Raw genomic sequence first — 14959 nt, 5'->3', positions numbered from 1 at the left:
ATCTTTTTGGCTCCAAGCCCAGTGCTCTGTCCACTGTACCCCCGGGCTTCCCCCCTTCCATATATTACTCGGCTGCTGAAGGACAGAGCAAAGCCAGAATAATGAACTCTAAGCCCCTGACTTTGAGTCCAGGGCAGTGGCCTCCCCTCTGTGTCTTACTGCAGCAACAGGACGGTGTTCTGTGGTTTACAACTGCGTATAAGCAAATTTAGATCTGGGCAGGAAGGGAGAAGAGAGATCAGACCTCTTGGCACCCCAGAGTTACTTCTGCAGGATACAACAGCCTGGTGGAAAGAAATGAAGACCATGATACAAAACAAGCAGGCAGGTTGTTGTTGTTGTTGTTGCTACATATCAAACATCTATTATATTGCATGTAAAAGGATGTAGATATCAGGTCAGGTATCTAGATCACGTGTAGGTATGGAGTGTGAGTTTTTCTTGAAAAAGATACGAATGTCAAGCTTCTGACTAGTCTACAAACCTTTGGCCGCCTTTTATTTCTTCATTCTAGGCTAATATTTTCCAACTATTTTTTTCCACCATCCTCTCCTGTGTCTACTTTTGACTTGAAGTTATAGAGGGTCCAGATAGATATTGACTTAATCTAGTTGACCACTTCATACACAATAGATAGGTGGCTCTTAAATGCTTATTGATTACATCATTGATTTGTTAATCTTCTGGATCAATCACATTGGTATAAAGCAAGCAGTTTTAAAAAGAAACCAATGGCAGCACCCTCCCGGCAAGAGTGATGTTTTGTATCCTCCACAGGTCCCAACAGAGAACACAAGTTCGGTCAGGTAAGATTCTGGTAAGTCATAGGACCCTAGATTTAGACAGAAGAGATCCTATAGGCTATAACCCAACCTTCCATTTTACCAACGAGAAGACTGAGGAGTTAAGTAGCAGTCACGTAGGTAGAAAAGGAATGGGATTTGAAACTAGAAAGTCATCTGACTTCCAATCCAGGATTCTTTCTATTCTATCACCTGCCTCTTATCATAAACTAAGGGCAGGAAGACCTAAGTTTGAACCCCTGCCTCAGACACATACTATTTGTGTAATCCTAAACAAGTCCTCTCAGCTTCAGTGTTCCCGTCTATAAAATGGGAATGATAATAGGGTCATAAGTATCAGACACATGAGCAAAGCACTGTGCAAACCTTAACACTCTATAGAAATGTTAGCTATTGTCATTGATTAAATAATTATTCCATCAACAACAGAACCTATGTTCTGTTTTGCATTTCTCAATCTTTGTGTACTGTCAGAAAATGAATTCTCTTCAGCCTTGGTGCCAGGTAGGTGTGGCCCTGGGCCCCTCGTGCCCTCTTCTCTCTGCTTTCAGTGGCTGTCAACAGTAAGCAATAGCTTGTTACTCATCTGGTCCTCAGTCGCAGTGACCTGAAAGTTAAAAGTCATCTGTCCTTGGCAGTCTAGATCACCCCCAGATAGATAGTCTGTCACCAAAATATGGCAAGAGAGCTGTCAGACAGCCTAGGTAGAAACTTGAGAGAGAATTCATTCGTCTCCCTGAATCCAGAATTTAATTGAATTCAACAAGGTTTTATCAAGGGCCTACCTATTCTGAGCCTTGCATTCTCCTGTACCCTGAGGATGTGGGGAGACAAAAATGAAATAAAAGTAAATACAAGGTAATAAGAGGGGGAAGCTGAAGTCTGCCGGCAGGATAGGAAAATCAGGAAAGGCTTAGCCTTGAAGGAAGTTGAAATTTGAAGAGGCAAAGATGAGGAGGGCTCATATTCCAGGCATGGGAGATAGCCCGGGCCAGAGATTAGAGATGGAATGTTTGGGAAGCAACTTGTAGGCCATTTTGGCAAGAATATGGAAGAAGACACTTGTTGGAGAGAGATAGCTCCTAGGGGCCACTGGGCCTATTTCAGGAGGTGAATTTGACTGTAGTAAGAAACAAGGGCTCTTCCACAGATAAGCAAGAGAGCTTTGCAACTAATGCACAAAATGAATGTATCCTTTTTTTTTAAACTGTCTGAAAGATATTGTTGGTTTCGTTTAAAATCCTCTTTTTTCTGTACTTTGTATATGGAAATGTTCGTGTTTGTTGATACTTGTCAAGTTCAGAGAAACAAAAAGTTTTAGATTACTAGAAAGAAAAGAAACAAGGGCTCCTTCCAAGGAACAGAGTGTAGATGATTGAGGGAATTTGTTGGGAAAGAATAGCAGAGGAAAATGAGTTAATGCCAGGAAGTAGAATTAAGTCATACAGAGTGCCTGTCTGCCAAATGGAATTCAGTGGCTTATTCAGCCTTGTGAAAAAAAAAAAAATAATAATAATACAAACGAACTCTCATTAATTTGGAACCCACTAATTTGGACTTTTTTTTTTACTTTGGATGCAAGAAGGCCCTATTATCTATGAAAAAATGTGCTAGTTAATAATAATGACAGTGGTTAGCTTAATGAGATTTTAGAACAGAGGCAGATAGCAGATACAGTTCATAGAGAGCAGGACCTGGAATCAGGAAGACCTGAGTTCAAATATGACTTCAGACACTTCCTAACTATAACCCTGGGCAAGTTAATTAACCTCTGTATATCTCAGTTTCCTCAACTATAAAATGGGTATAATGATCGCACCTTCCTGTTGTTATGAGGATCAAATGAAAAAGTACAGTAAAGCACTGTGTTTGGCATAAAGCAAAGGCTTAATAAATGCTTCTTTCCTTCCATCCATAGACGGGACCTTGAGAAATCACTTACCCAGAATGACACAATTCAATCAAATTCAACATTTATTAAGTACTGTTAAGGGCTAAAATTCTAGCTAGTCTGTCTAAAATATCTAATGAGTGGTCGCCAATAAATTATAAGCTTTAGCAAGAGTTAGGTTTTTAAGCATTTATTAAGGAGAATAAGAATTTGGTAAAGAGAGAGAAAAAGGCCTAAATTCCTAGCTATTAAAGGGAGAGCACATTTCTAGCTCCGCTCTCCACCAGAGTCCAAAGGAAAAAAAAAAAAGACTGAGACTGAGCGCCAGTCTCTTCCTTCCTCCTCCCACTAGTCTGCGTCACTTCCTGATGCCTGGTCTTGCCCTCAAAGACCTTCGCTTCATGGGCAGAACTCTTCTACAGTAAGTATCCAGCAGGTGGCGTTATTCCAATCGTTACAGTACCAACTCTATACAAAAGAAAAGGCTGAAGGTAATTTCCCAAAAGCAATCTGGGTTTTTCTCTTCTATCTCTTCCTCTTCTTTTCTTCTTTCTTCTCTCTTCTTCCTCAGCTCAGCAAGGTGTCCATTTGCAGTTGATGTGTAAGATATGTGTTCTGATGGATGAACTGCATTCATTCAACAAGCTCTTGTTAAGCACTTTGCTAAGTGATACAATGACAAAAAATGAAAGCACCCCTGTTCTCAAAAAGCTTACATTTTGTTGTGGATAGGGACATACAGGTCATGAGAACAGATGAGTAATTGCAAGATAATTTGAACAGGGAGAAAGAATTAATGACTGGGGTGGGGGTCAGGGTAGGAGCATGGGGGGAGTAATATCAGTGAAGGCTTCAAAGAGGAGGTGGCACCTGAAGCTAGTGTAACAAGGCTGTCCACCTACGAGTAGCAGAGGAATCTCATGTGGGACTTGCACCTTTTCTTCCCACCTTCCTCTAAGGAAGACTGATTCCTGCCCAGGGGAGGGGGGGAGTAAGAGCTTGGCGTCAGAGGCTGGCCTTGACTCTGCTCTCCTCAGAGAGAGGGGACCTTGAATTATATCTTATGTTGTTGTTCCATCATTTCAGTCATGTCCAACTCTCCACGATTCCATTTGGGTTTTTCTTGGCAAAGATACTGGATTGGTTTGCCATTCATTCTCCAGCTCATTTTACAGATAAGGAAAACTAAGGCAAATTGGATTAAATGACTTGCTGAGGGTCACACAGCTAATAAGTGTCTCAGGCCGGATTTGAATTCATGAAGATGAATCTTCCTGACTCCCCAGGTTTGGCACTCTGTCCACTGCACTACCTAGCTGCCCAGAGTTATATCTACCAGCTCCCTTAAATATTAGTCTAAGGGGTATAATTGTAAGGTCCAAAATAAACTCTTGATTGCTGTTTATTAATGGGAAAAGGAAGACCCCAAACTCAGTATCCGAGGCTTGACTCCTTCCCACCAAATCCCAGTTCCACAAAGAACTCACTTAGCAAATAGCAAACAACCCAATTTATCCAAGTTGATAGCAAAACAGAGGAGGAGAAGGAAGAAGAGGAGGAAGGGGAAGGAGGGGGAGGAGGAGAAGAAAGAGAAGAAGAGGAAGAAAAAGAAGAAGAAGAAGAAAGAAAGAAAGAAAGAAGAAGAAGAAGAAAGAAGAAAAAAGAAGAAGAAGAAAGAAGAAGAAGGTTATTCTAATGAAAATCCTTACATACCCAAAATGTGTTAACCTCCAATGGATGGCTCACATATTTTAAGTAATATTCACAGAATCATAGGATTACTGAATAAAGAAAACAGAGATCATCTAACTTGCCTTCATATAACACTATGGTTTTCTAAATGCTTTCTTCACAATTCTGTAAGGTAAATGTTGGCAGGCATCATTATATCATCATCATCAATACTATTTGATTCAGACCTATAATTTCATCACAAGTCTGGAGAACTCTCTTTCTTGAGCTTTCACCCACTCATGCTGACCAGTAACTAACTGATCTGTCACTTGGTCCTAGAGTGTTTCCTGGGACACTGAGACATTAAGGGGATTTAAACATTAAGTCTGTCAGAGGCAAGACTTGGCCTAGCTCTTGAGCTGTTGTTCTTCTTGTAGGTATGATTATTAATCTTCATTCTTTTCTAACAGATGGAAGCTCTGAGGGGTTAAGTGATTTGTCCAGTTACAACGCTAAGTAAGAAGTAGGGGAGCTGGGACTTGAACCCAAATTTTTGAATTACAAGTCTAGTGTTCAGCTCACCATGTCATGTTGCCCCTTACTCATCTAGTACATTCCACTAATTTTATAGAATCAAAGAGGTTAAGTGACTTAGATATGGATCACACAAATGCTGTTGGCAAATTAAGAAAACCCAACTCCTGGACCATGGGTCTTTCCGTTCTATCTCTGATAACAGTGGGATTTGAGATATTAAAATGTGAACATTCCTTTGGAATTCACTATAATGGGATTTGACCAGCATGGTCTTTCTCTCTGTGTGTCTCTTTTAAACAATTTCATTATTTTACTTTTTCAATTATCAAAATTTTCAGTTTTTCAGTTTATTCAATTTTCAGTTCATTCCCCCCTCCTACCTACCTAGGTGACAACACCAGACCAGGAGTCAGTAAGAATGGAGTGCAAATCCAGCCTCAGAGACTTACTAGCTGTATGACCCTAGACAAGTCACTTAACCTCTGTTTGCCTCAGTTTCCTCAATCATAAATGGAGATAATTAAAGCACCTACCTTTCAGGGTTGTCATGAAAATCAAATGAGATAATGTTTATAAAGCAGTTAGCACAATGCCTGGCACTTAGTAGGTGCTATATAAATGCTTGCTGTCTTCCTCTTTCTCTCATCCCCTAATCCAGCCACCCATTCCTATTGAATCTTTCTTCTCTTCCCGTTGTGTTGCAACTAAGTAGTCTGTATACATCAGGGGTCTGCAAATTATAGCCCAAAGATCTAATTTTTTGCAGTGTCTGTTTTTGTATAGCCATTAAGCAAAGAATGATATTTTAAAAGACAATTTGATTTTTTATTTTTATTTATATCTAAACACTTTCACATTAAAAAATTTAAATACTATTCTTAGCTCCTAGGTCATACAAAAACAGGCACCCAGGTATATTTGGCCCCTGGGCCGTAGTTTGCCCAGCTTCTGGTATAGGTTATCTTATCACAATGATAGACTTTTAGTTTTTCTCTCCTTTTAGCCTCAAGCAAATGCCTCCTACTGTGCTTCTTATGTCAAGTTCATGGATTTCCACACAGGAGAAGGAAGGAAGGAGAGAAGGAAAGAAGGAAGAAAGGAGGCAAGAAGGGAGGGAGGGAGGAAAGATGAAAGGAAAGAAGGAAGGAAGGGAGAAAGAGAAAAAGAAGAAAGGAAAGGAAGGAGAGGAGAGATGGAGAGAGGGAAGAAAAGAATAGTCAAAGAAAAGCACAGTCAAACAAAACAAATTTCCGCATTGGCTATGTCAAAAAAAAAATGTGTTTCTTATTCTGATTATTAGTCCATCATGTCTCTGTCATGAGATGGGCAACATTCTTTTTAACCCAGTCTCTGAAATAATAAATCATGACTGATTAATTAGTTAACCAGAATTTTAAAGTCTTTTCAAAATTGTTTCTTTTAATAATGTTGATGTTAGAGTATAAATTGTTTTGGGTTTTTTTCTGGATCTACTCATCACTTCACTCTTCAACAGTTCATGTAATTCTTTCCATGTCTTTTTGACTATCTTCCTAATTTCTTACAGCATAATAGAATCCATTACATTCATATCTCACAATTCATTCAACCATTACCCAATTGGTGGGCACCCCTTTAGTTTCTAGGGATTTTTGCCAACACAAAACAAACTGCTATAAATATATGTATGTATGTATGTGTATATATAATACACACATATTTCAGATACTCATACACACACACACATATAATGTTTTCTTTTTCCTTTGATCTCATTGGGGTATAGGCCTAGTAGTAATTTAGCTGGGACAAAAAGTATATATACTGTTTAATAATTTCAACTAGTATCAGCCATTTCCAGAATGGTTGAGCCAATTCACAGATCTACTAACACTGTGTCAATATTCCTTATCCCCACCCAAACCCCCTTCCCCCCCAGTCCCTCCAATTGTTTGCCCTTTTTTTTTTTTTTTGGGTCAGCTTTGCCAATCTGATGAATGTGAAGTGGAACCTTGGAATCACTTTAATTTGCATTTCTCTCATTATTAATGATTTGTCTCCTTATTTCTTTGTTGTTGTTCAGTCATGTCCAACTCTTCATGACCCCATTTGGGGTTTTCTTGGCAGAGATACTGGAGTGGTTTGCCATTTCCTTCTCCAGATCATTTTACAGATGAGGAAACTGAGAAAAAAAGGGTTAAGTGACTTTCTCAGGGTCACACAGATAGTCTGAAGGTGGATTTGAACTCAAGAAACTGTCTTCATGACTCCAGGCCCTACACACTTTGCCACCTAGCTGTGTCCTTATAAGAGGGGTAATTGTCAGGTTTATGGGACAGTGGTTGGGGGAACTCTTCTTGAATAAGATTCACATTCACTTCTCTTTTTACCAGATCAGTTTTCTTTATTAGATCTTTCCTGCCTGTGTTCAAATTTATACCTGGTGTTTTCTTCAGAATTATCTTGATGTGACAGTATCAAGACCTAGATCATTCATGTTTTCCACAGGTAAGTGACTTTCTTTGGCCTTTCATAAAACATGCCTAAACTCAGGTTAAAATGTCATCACTGGGGGCAGCTAGGTGGCACAGTGGATAAAGCACCGACCCTGGATTTAGGAGTACCTGAGTTCAAATCTGGCCTCAGACACTTGACACTTACTAGCTGTGTGACCCTGGGCAAGTCACTTAACCCCCATTGCCCCGCAAAAACAAAAAAACAAAAAAATAAAATAAAATGTCATCACTGTCACTTATCCTCACTCCTTTCTAAAGTGGCAAGTTAGATCATTTCACACACAGGGACATGAATTTTTTAAATCATCTTAAATACAGTGAAATCCCATAATTACAACACAATGAACTATGACCAGGAAGAAAGACAGATAGAATGAACATTTATTAAGCACTTAGTATATACTAGCAATGACAGTGCTAAGAAATGGAAATCCAAATATCAGGAAAAACCACAGAGCTACCCTCAAGGACCTTACATTTTAATGGGTTTAAACCAGAGGGGACAAACAGGGGGCTCAGGGGCATTGTCTCTGACCAGAACCACATTAAAATATAATTGGAGGGGCGGCTAGGTGGTGCAGTGGATAAAGCACTAGCCCTGGATTCGGGAGTACCCGAGTTCAAGTCTGGCCTCAGACACTTAACACTTACTAGCTGTGTGACCCTGGGCAAGTCACTTAACCCCAATTGCCTCACTAAATATATACATATATATATATATATATATATATATAATTGAGAAATGTTTAAAAAAATAAATAAAAATACAATAGAACACAGATTAGATTAATATGGCAGCTAGGTGGTACAGTGGATAGAGCACTGGGCCTGGAGTCAAGAGGATCTGAGTTCAAATATGGCCTCATGTACTTACTAGCTGTGTGACACTGAGCAAGTCATTTAACCCAGTTTGCCTCCATTTCCTCACCTGTAAAATGAGCTAGAGAAGGAAATAACAAACCACTCCAGTATCTTTGCCCAGAAAACCCCAAATGCGGCCTTGAAGACATGCCTAAAATGACTGAACAACAAGAAGGTTACTATGTGTTTTTCTAAGTCAATATGTAACCTACAGGGATTCTTATATATAGTTTAGTGGCCCCCTTGACACCATTGGTTTAGTTAATACATAAATGGGAAATGGAAAGTGGGGAAGTTTTGAAGGAAGGTTCTCCCCATAGGGAGATGGCTTCTGATGAGGAGGTAGAAGATTCTGGAGAGAGAGGAAGAGAGCCAAAAGTAAGGTGTGCCTGTTCTGGGTGGCTGAAGAAATGATGTTCAAGCCAGAGACTCACCAATTTGAAAAGAGGGCCACAGGGAGAAGGCATGACGAAGGCAAAAACAAAAAAAAGAAATTTTGGAGAAATGCAAAGAAATTGACAATTTCTCCTTAGAAATTTATCAGAAAAAAATATCCTATTTCTATCAGATTGGGCATTTTATCCTTTATTTTATATTAATTCATTATGATATATAAAAATTGAATTTTTAAAAATTTATAAAAGTTTCAACAGCATTTCTAACTTTATAAAGCAGTGTTTTCACTTAAACTATCGTAAAGTGGGGATGAAGGTGAGATTCTGTGAAATTATTTTCAACATGTTCACCAAAAGTTTAGCCCCTTTACAAAGCCTCTGTTAAGAAATTACCCAGGGGGCAGCTAGGTGGTGCAGTGGATAAAGCACCGGCCCTGGATTCAGGAGTTCCTGAGTTCAAATACAGCCTCAGACACTTGACACTTACTAGCTGTGTGACCCTGGGCAAGTCACAACCCCCATTGCCCCGCAAAAAAAAAAAAAAAAAAAAGAAATTTAAAAAAAAAAAAAGAAATTGCCCAGCAGAGTCCAGTTGTAAAAAGGGAATAAAGCATTCATCAGAAAGGAGGGGAAATTGAATCTTAGAAAAAGAAAGAATTGGATGAAGATGAGGATTTATTGATGAAGATTTATTGATGAGGACTGAATGATGAGGAGAAGGATTGATTGATGAAGATGAGGATTGAGGAGGATGGTGAGGATTGATTAAGGAGGAGGAAGAGAATTAATGGATGATGATTTATGATGACTGATGATGACAAAACATATGGTACTTACTTTGTTGGGCTATTGTGCAGAAAATTCTTTGACAGGTATAAGGTACTATATAAATGTTATCTATTATTGTTGTTGCAATAATCAACCTCATGGGTTTATTATAAGGAAATCTCTCTTTAAAGTACTGTTTCGTCAAGGAAACACCCCTTGTTCCTCAAAGAAACAAAGGGTGGAATGTGGTAAGATTATTGAAAATTGGCAGACTGATTGGGATGGGCCACACCTGTCCTGTCCTGAGTGATGTTTAGCTGAATCTAGGCCTCTTTCTCTCTTCACCAAATTCTTATTCTCCTTAATAAATGTTTAAAAAGTATAAACTCTTACTAAAGCTTATAATTTATTGGCGACCACTCATTAGATATTTTTAGACAGACTAGCTAGAATTTTAGCCCCTTACAGTACTATATAAATGTAGTTTACTAAAAAAAAATGATGAGCAGGATGCTATCAGAAAAACCTGGAAAGACCTACATGAGCTGATGCAAAGTGAAATGTACTGTATAAAAAATAACAGCAATATTGTAAGATGATCTGCTGTAAATGACTTGGTTATTTTCAGCAATGCAATGATCTAATACAATTCTGAAGATCTTAAGAAAAATGCAATCCATCTACAGAGAGAGAACTGATGGTATCTGAATACAGATTGAAGCATAATTTTTTTGTTAGTTTCTTTATCTGAAATTTTGTCTTTGTTTTCTTTCACAACCTGGCTAATGTGGAAATGTTTTGCATGACTGCTCATGTATAGCTTATATTGAATTGCTTGAGTTCTTGGGAGGGGAGAGGAAGAGAATTTGGAACACAAAGTTTTAAAAAATTGATGTCAAAATTTGTATTTTACATGTAATTTGGGAAAATAAAATTCTAAATATTGAAAAGAAAGCTAATTTGGACATTTTCTTAAATTGCAAGTTAAAGAAAAAAAAGGAAGAGAGAGAGGAAGGGAGGAAGAGGGAGGAAGAGAGAGGGAAGGAGCAGAAAAAGAAAGGACAAAAGGAAAGAAGGAAGGAAGGAAAGATGGAAGGAAGGAAGAAAGAACAGCTCACTTCTCAGTCATTTGTATGTGCCTCCATGTTAGAACCCTTTTCTTCTAATCATGAATTTGTAAAAACTTACAACTGAGAAGGCTTAGTAGAGCTTTCACATGGAAAAACTGAAACAAGTAGATAAGGAGGGCAGTATAGTTCATTGATAAAAGGTTAGGGAAAGATAACAATAAGGAAGCAATGAACACTTTTACTTTGATAAGCTGCTAGACAGTAGAAGCAAGAGCACTTAGTAAGGCCATCAAGTCATGGTTCAACCTCATAGAGGAGATACAACCAATGAATTTCTTCATAGCTTTAAGTGAGAGTTGACATACTTAGGCAGTTGTTTTTTCTAGTGCATCACATTTATCTTTACAAATTAGACATTTACACTATTGATCAAAGAAATGCAAATTAAAACAACTCTGAGGTACTACCTCACACCTATCAGAGTGGTAAATATAAGAAAAAGAAAAATGTTGGATGTTGGAGGGAATGTGGGAAAATTAATCCACTGGTAGAGTTGTGAACTGATCCAACCATTTTGGGGGGCAATTTGGAACTGTGTCCAAAGGGCTATAAAATAGTACATACCCTTTCTTTGATCCAGCAATACCACTGCTAGGCTTATATCCCAAAGACATCCCCAAAAGAGAAAAAGAACTATTTGTACAAAAATATTTATAGCATCTCTTTTTGTGGTGGCTAAGAATTGGAAATCAAAGGAATGCCTATCAGTTGGGGAATGGCTAAACAAGTTGTGGTACACAATTGATTTTTGTTGTTGTTGTTGTTGTTGTTGTTTTGCAGGGCAATGAGGGTTAAGTGACTTGCCCAGGGTCACACAGCTAGTAAGTGTTAAGTGTCTGAGTTCAGATTTGAACTCAGGTCCTCCTGAATCCAGGGCCAGTGCTTTATCCACTGTGCCACCCAGCTGCCCCCTGTGGTACACAATTGTAATGGAATATTATTGTGCTATAAGAAAGGTTTGTCATGCCGGGGTGGAAGTGGGGATAAGCTCCCACTCTCTATAAAATGCTCCAATAGCATGCGTCTCAAATAGCCTCTGACAACCGAAGCCCAACTCCTGGCCTTCTCATGGTGGAACTGTTTCCACTAACAGGAGAAGGGGCGAAGGCAAGTCACTGGTGCCTTAAAACCAATTGCTTCGGGGGGCAGCTAGGTGGCGCAGTGGATAGAGCACCAGCCCTGGAGTCGGGAGTACCTGAGTTCAAATCCGACCTCAGACACTTAACACTTACTAGCTGTGTGACCCTGGGCAAGTCACTTAACCCCAATTGCCTCACTAAAAAACAAACAAACAAAAAAAACCAATTGCTTCGGGCAAGCGGGGTTTGTTAGCCTTGGCAGGCGACCGCCTAGGGGAAGGAAACCCTGATTTTAAACCTCCACTGCCTTGTGGCTATACCCATATATGGGAAAGACTTCGGGAGTTAACCCCGAGGAAAAATCAGGAGTCAGAGTCCCTTAGGCAGTTGGATGTTGAACATCACATCCTTCTGGCAACTCCTGCGGTGGCACTGGTGCCAAACTGTATTGACTCTGCCTCTCCTTTGGATCCACAAATGTCGAGGAGAAGGAAAACCTGCTGCATGGGCAACAGCTTGTTTTCCATATTGATCTGCCCAGGCCAGCGCCCTGGAGAGGACACTCCAGCTACTCCTCATGGGGTAGATACAACGAGGGATGCAGCAGTTACCGGTTATAAGTCACTCAGGAGTTGTGACTCCCGTATCAGACTGCACAGCCACACTGTGGCCTGTGGCTCTTTAAGGCACTGATCCATGGTTGTCCATGCCTGGTGGAGGCCTACTACTACTACTACTACTACTATAAGAAATGACAAACAAGATGATTTCAGAAAGGCCTGGAAAGATTTATATGAACTGATGTATAGTGAATTGAGCAGAACAAGTACATAGTGTCAGCAATATTGTTTGATAAAGAACTGGGAATGATTTTACTTTCAGCAATACAATGATCCAAGACAATGCCAAAGGACTAATGATGAAGCATACTATCTACCTCCAAAGAAAGAACTGATATTGACTGAACACAGACTGAAGCATACTATCTTTCACTTTCTTTCATTTTTTCTTTTGTTTGCATTTTCTTATACAAAATAACTAATATGGTAATGTTTTACATAATTGCACATGTTTAACCTATATCTGCTTATCATCTCAGGAAGTGAGGAAAGCAAGGAGGGTAAGAGGGATAGAATTTGGAACTCAAAACTTGAAATAAAAATGTTTATCAAAAAGAAATTAGATATTTAAAACAGTATATTTACTTTTAATTTATTTCAAAATGTATATTAAATCAATATGCTATATATGTGTATGGTGCCCTCCTCCAAGGCTACTTCTTCAACTTCTGCTTCCAAGGATGGGCTGGGTCCCCAGAGGGCAGTTGGTTACTTCTCCATCCCCAGGGGTTCTAGGACTATCTCTATTTTTTTATCATAAAAGTATTTTATTATTTTCCAGTTACATGTAAAGATAGTTTTCCACTTTTGTTTTCATAAGATTTTTAGTTCCAAATTTTTCTCCCTCCCTCCCTTCCTTTCCCACTTCCCAAGACAAAAAGTAATCTGATATAGGTTATATATGTACAATCACATTAAACATATTTCTGCATTAGTCATATTGTGAAAGAAGAATCAGAACACAAGGGGAAAACCTCAAAAAAGAAAAAAAAAAACAGCCAAAAAGTAGAAACAGTATGGTTCAATCTGCATTCAGAATCTACAGTTCTTTTTTCTGGATGTGGAGAACATTTTCCATCATGAGTTCTTTGGAATTGTCTGAGAAGAGCCAAGTCTATCACAATTGATCATCATACAATGTTACTGTTACTGTGTGTACGTTGTTCTTCTAGGGCTATCTCTAAAAGAATGTTGGGGTTGGTTTCTAACCCTGTCATGCATATGCCTGTATTCTGTACGCTCCCCAATATTAATTTAGTGGTTGATCTCCATTGGCTTTTACAAAGAGATATTTACTAAAGTAGTATAATAAAAACATTTAGTACAAGACATCTCCCACGCCAAGGGCACACTCTCCTCTTGCACGTACAGCATCACTTGGCAGAGGGGGCTCAAATTCAGAGAGCTCAAATGTCCACAGGATAAGCTCACACAGCTTCTGATAATTGGAAGTCCTTTCTTCCCTTTCTGGAGTACTCATGGGCTCCTAGGGTTTATGCCTCTGTAGAAAGAAATAGCTAGATTTCTCTCTGCTTTAAAGAAATCACACTCCTAAAGCCATTCTTCCTACCTGTGTCTACTTTGTCCTCTCTCCTCTCCAAGCTGGATATGTTTTTGTGACTGGTCTAATCAGTGGAGTGGGGGTGGGGGAGATGATGGAGAGGGAGGTAGAAGAAGGGGAGGATGAAACTCCCTTTGGGCTTATTCCTACTCTTTCTGCACTCTAGTAGAAGTTCAAGGGTCCACTTCCCAAAAGCATTCCCAAAGTTTGGCTGACTTCTACTAGAATCTCTTTGCTGGTATACAGGCACACCTTGTTTTATTGCACGTCACTTTATTCTGCTTTACAGATATCGCAGGTTTGGGGGGGGGGGGTTTGTTTTTTGTTTTTACAAATTGAAGGTTTGTGGCAACCCTGCATCAAGCAAGTCTATCAGTGCCATTTATTCAACAGCAATGTACTTACATCATATCTTTGTGTCACATTTAGCTCATTCTAAAAATATTTCAAACTTTTATCATATCTGTCAGGGTGATCTGTGATCAATGATCTTTGATGCTAATAATGTAATTGTTTTGAGGTACCACAAACCCTGCCCATATAAGGTGGTGAACTTAATTGATAAATGTGTGTGTTTTGACTGCTCTACCCACCAGCTGTCCTGTCTGTCTGTCTGTCTGTCTGTCTGCCTATCTCCTTTGGCCTCTCTATTCCCTGAGACATAACAATACTGAAATTAGGCCAATTAACAACCCTAAAATGGCTTCTAACTTTTCAAGTGAAAGAAAGAGTCAATCAATAGGACAGACTTCATTGCTGTCTTATTTTAAGAAACTGTCACAGCCACCCCAACCTTCAGCAACTGCTGCCCTGATCAGTTAGCAGCCATCAACATGTAGGTAAGACCCTGAAAAAAGATTATAACTCTCTGAAGGCTTAGGTGATGGTTAGCATTTTTTTTAGCAAAAAAGTATTTTTAATTAAATTATGTTCATAGTTTTTAGACATAAAACCATTGCACACTTAATAGACTACAGTATAGCATAAATACACCAAAAAAATCCATATGGCTCACTTTATTGTGGTGATCTGGAACCAAACCCGTATAATCTCTCAGGTATGCCTATACAAAGAATCAGAGATGTGTCTAATTTTTTCAACCAATCCCAATACACGTTCTCTGTAACATCATCTTATTTCATTCA

General features: G+C 39.0%; 1 pseudogene; it reads left to right on the top strand.

The window, feature by feature from the left end:
- Positions 1 to 423: 423 nt before the first annotated feature.
- The window catches only part of LOC122752243, a 48255-nt pseudogene continuing 33719 nt past the window's right edge, over positions 424 to 14959 (top strand).

This window comes from Dromiciops gliroides, chromosome 1, assembly GCF_019393635.1.
Source record: "Dromiciops gliroides isolate mDroGli1 chromosome 1, mDroGli1.pri, whole genome shotgun sequence".
Lineage (NCBI taxonomy): Eukaryota > Metazoa > Chordata > Mammalia > Microbiotheria > Microbiotheriidae > Dromiciops > Dromiciops gliroides.
The sequence above is the reverse complement of the archived record's forward strand: the minus strand, read 5'-3'. Positions and strand labels throughout refer to the sequence as shown.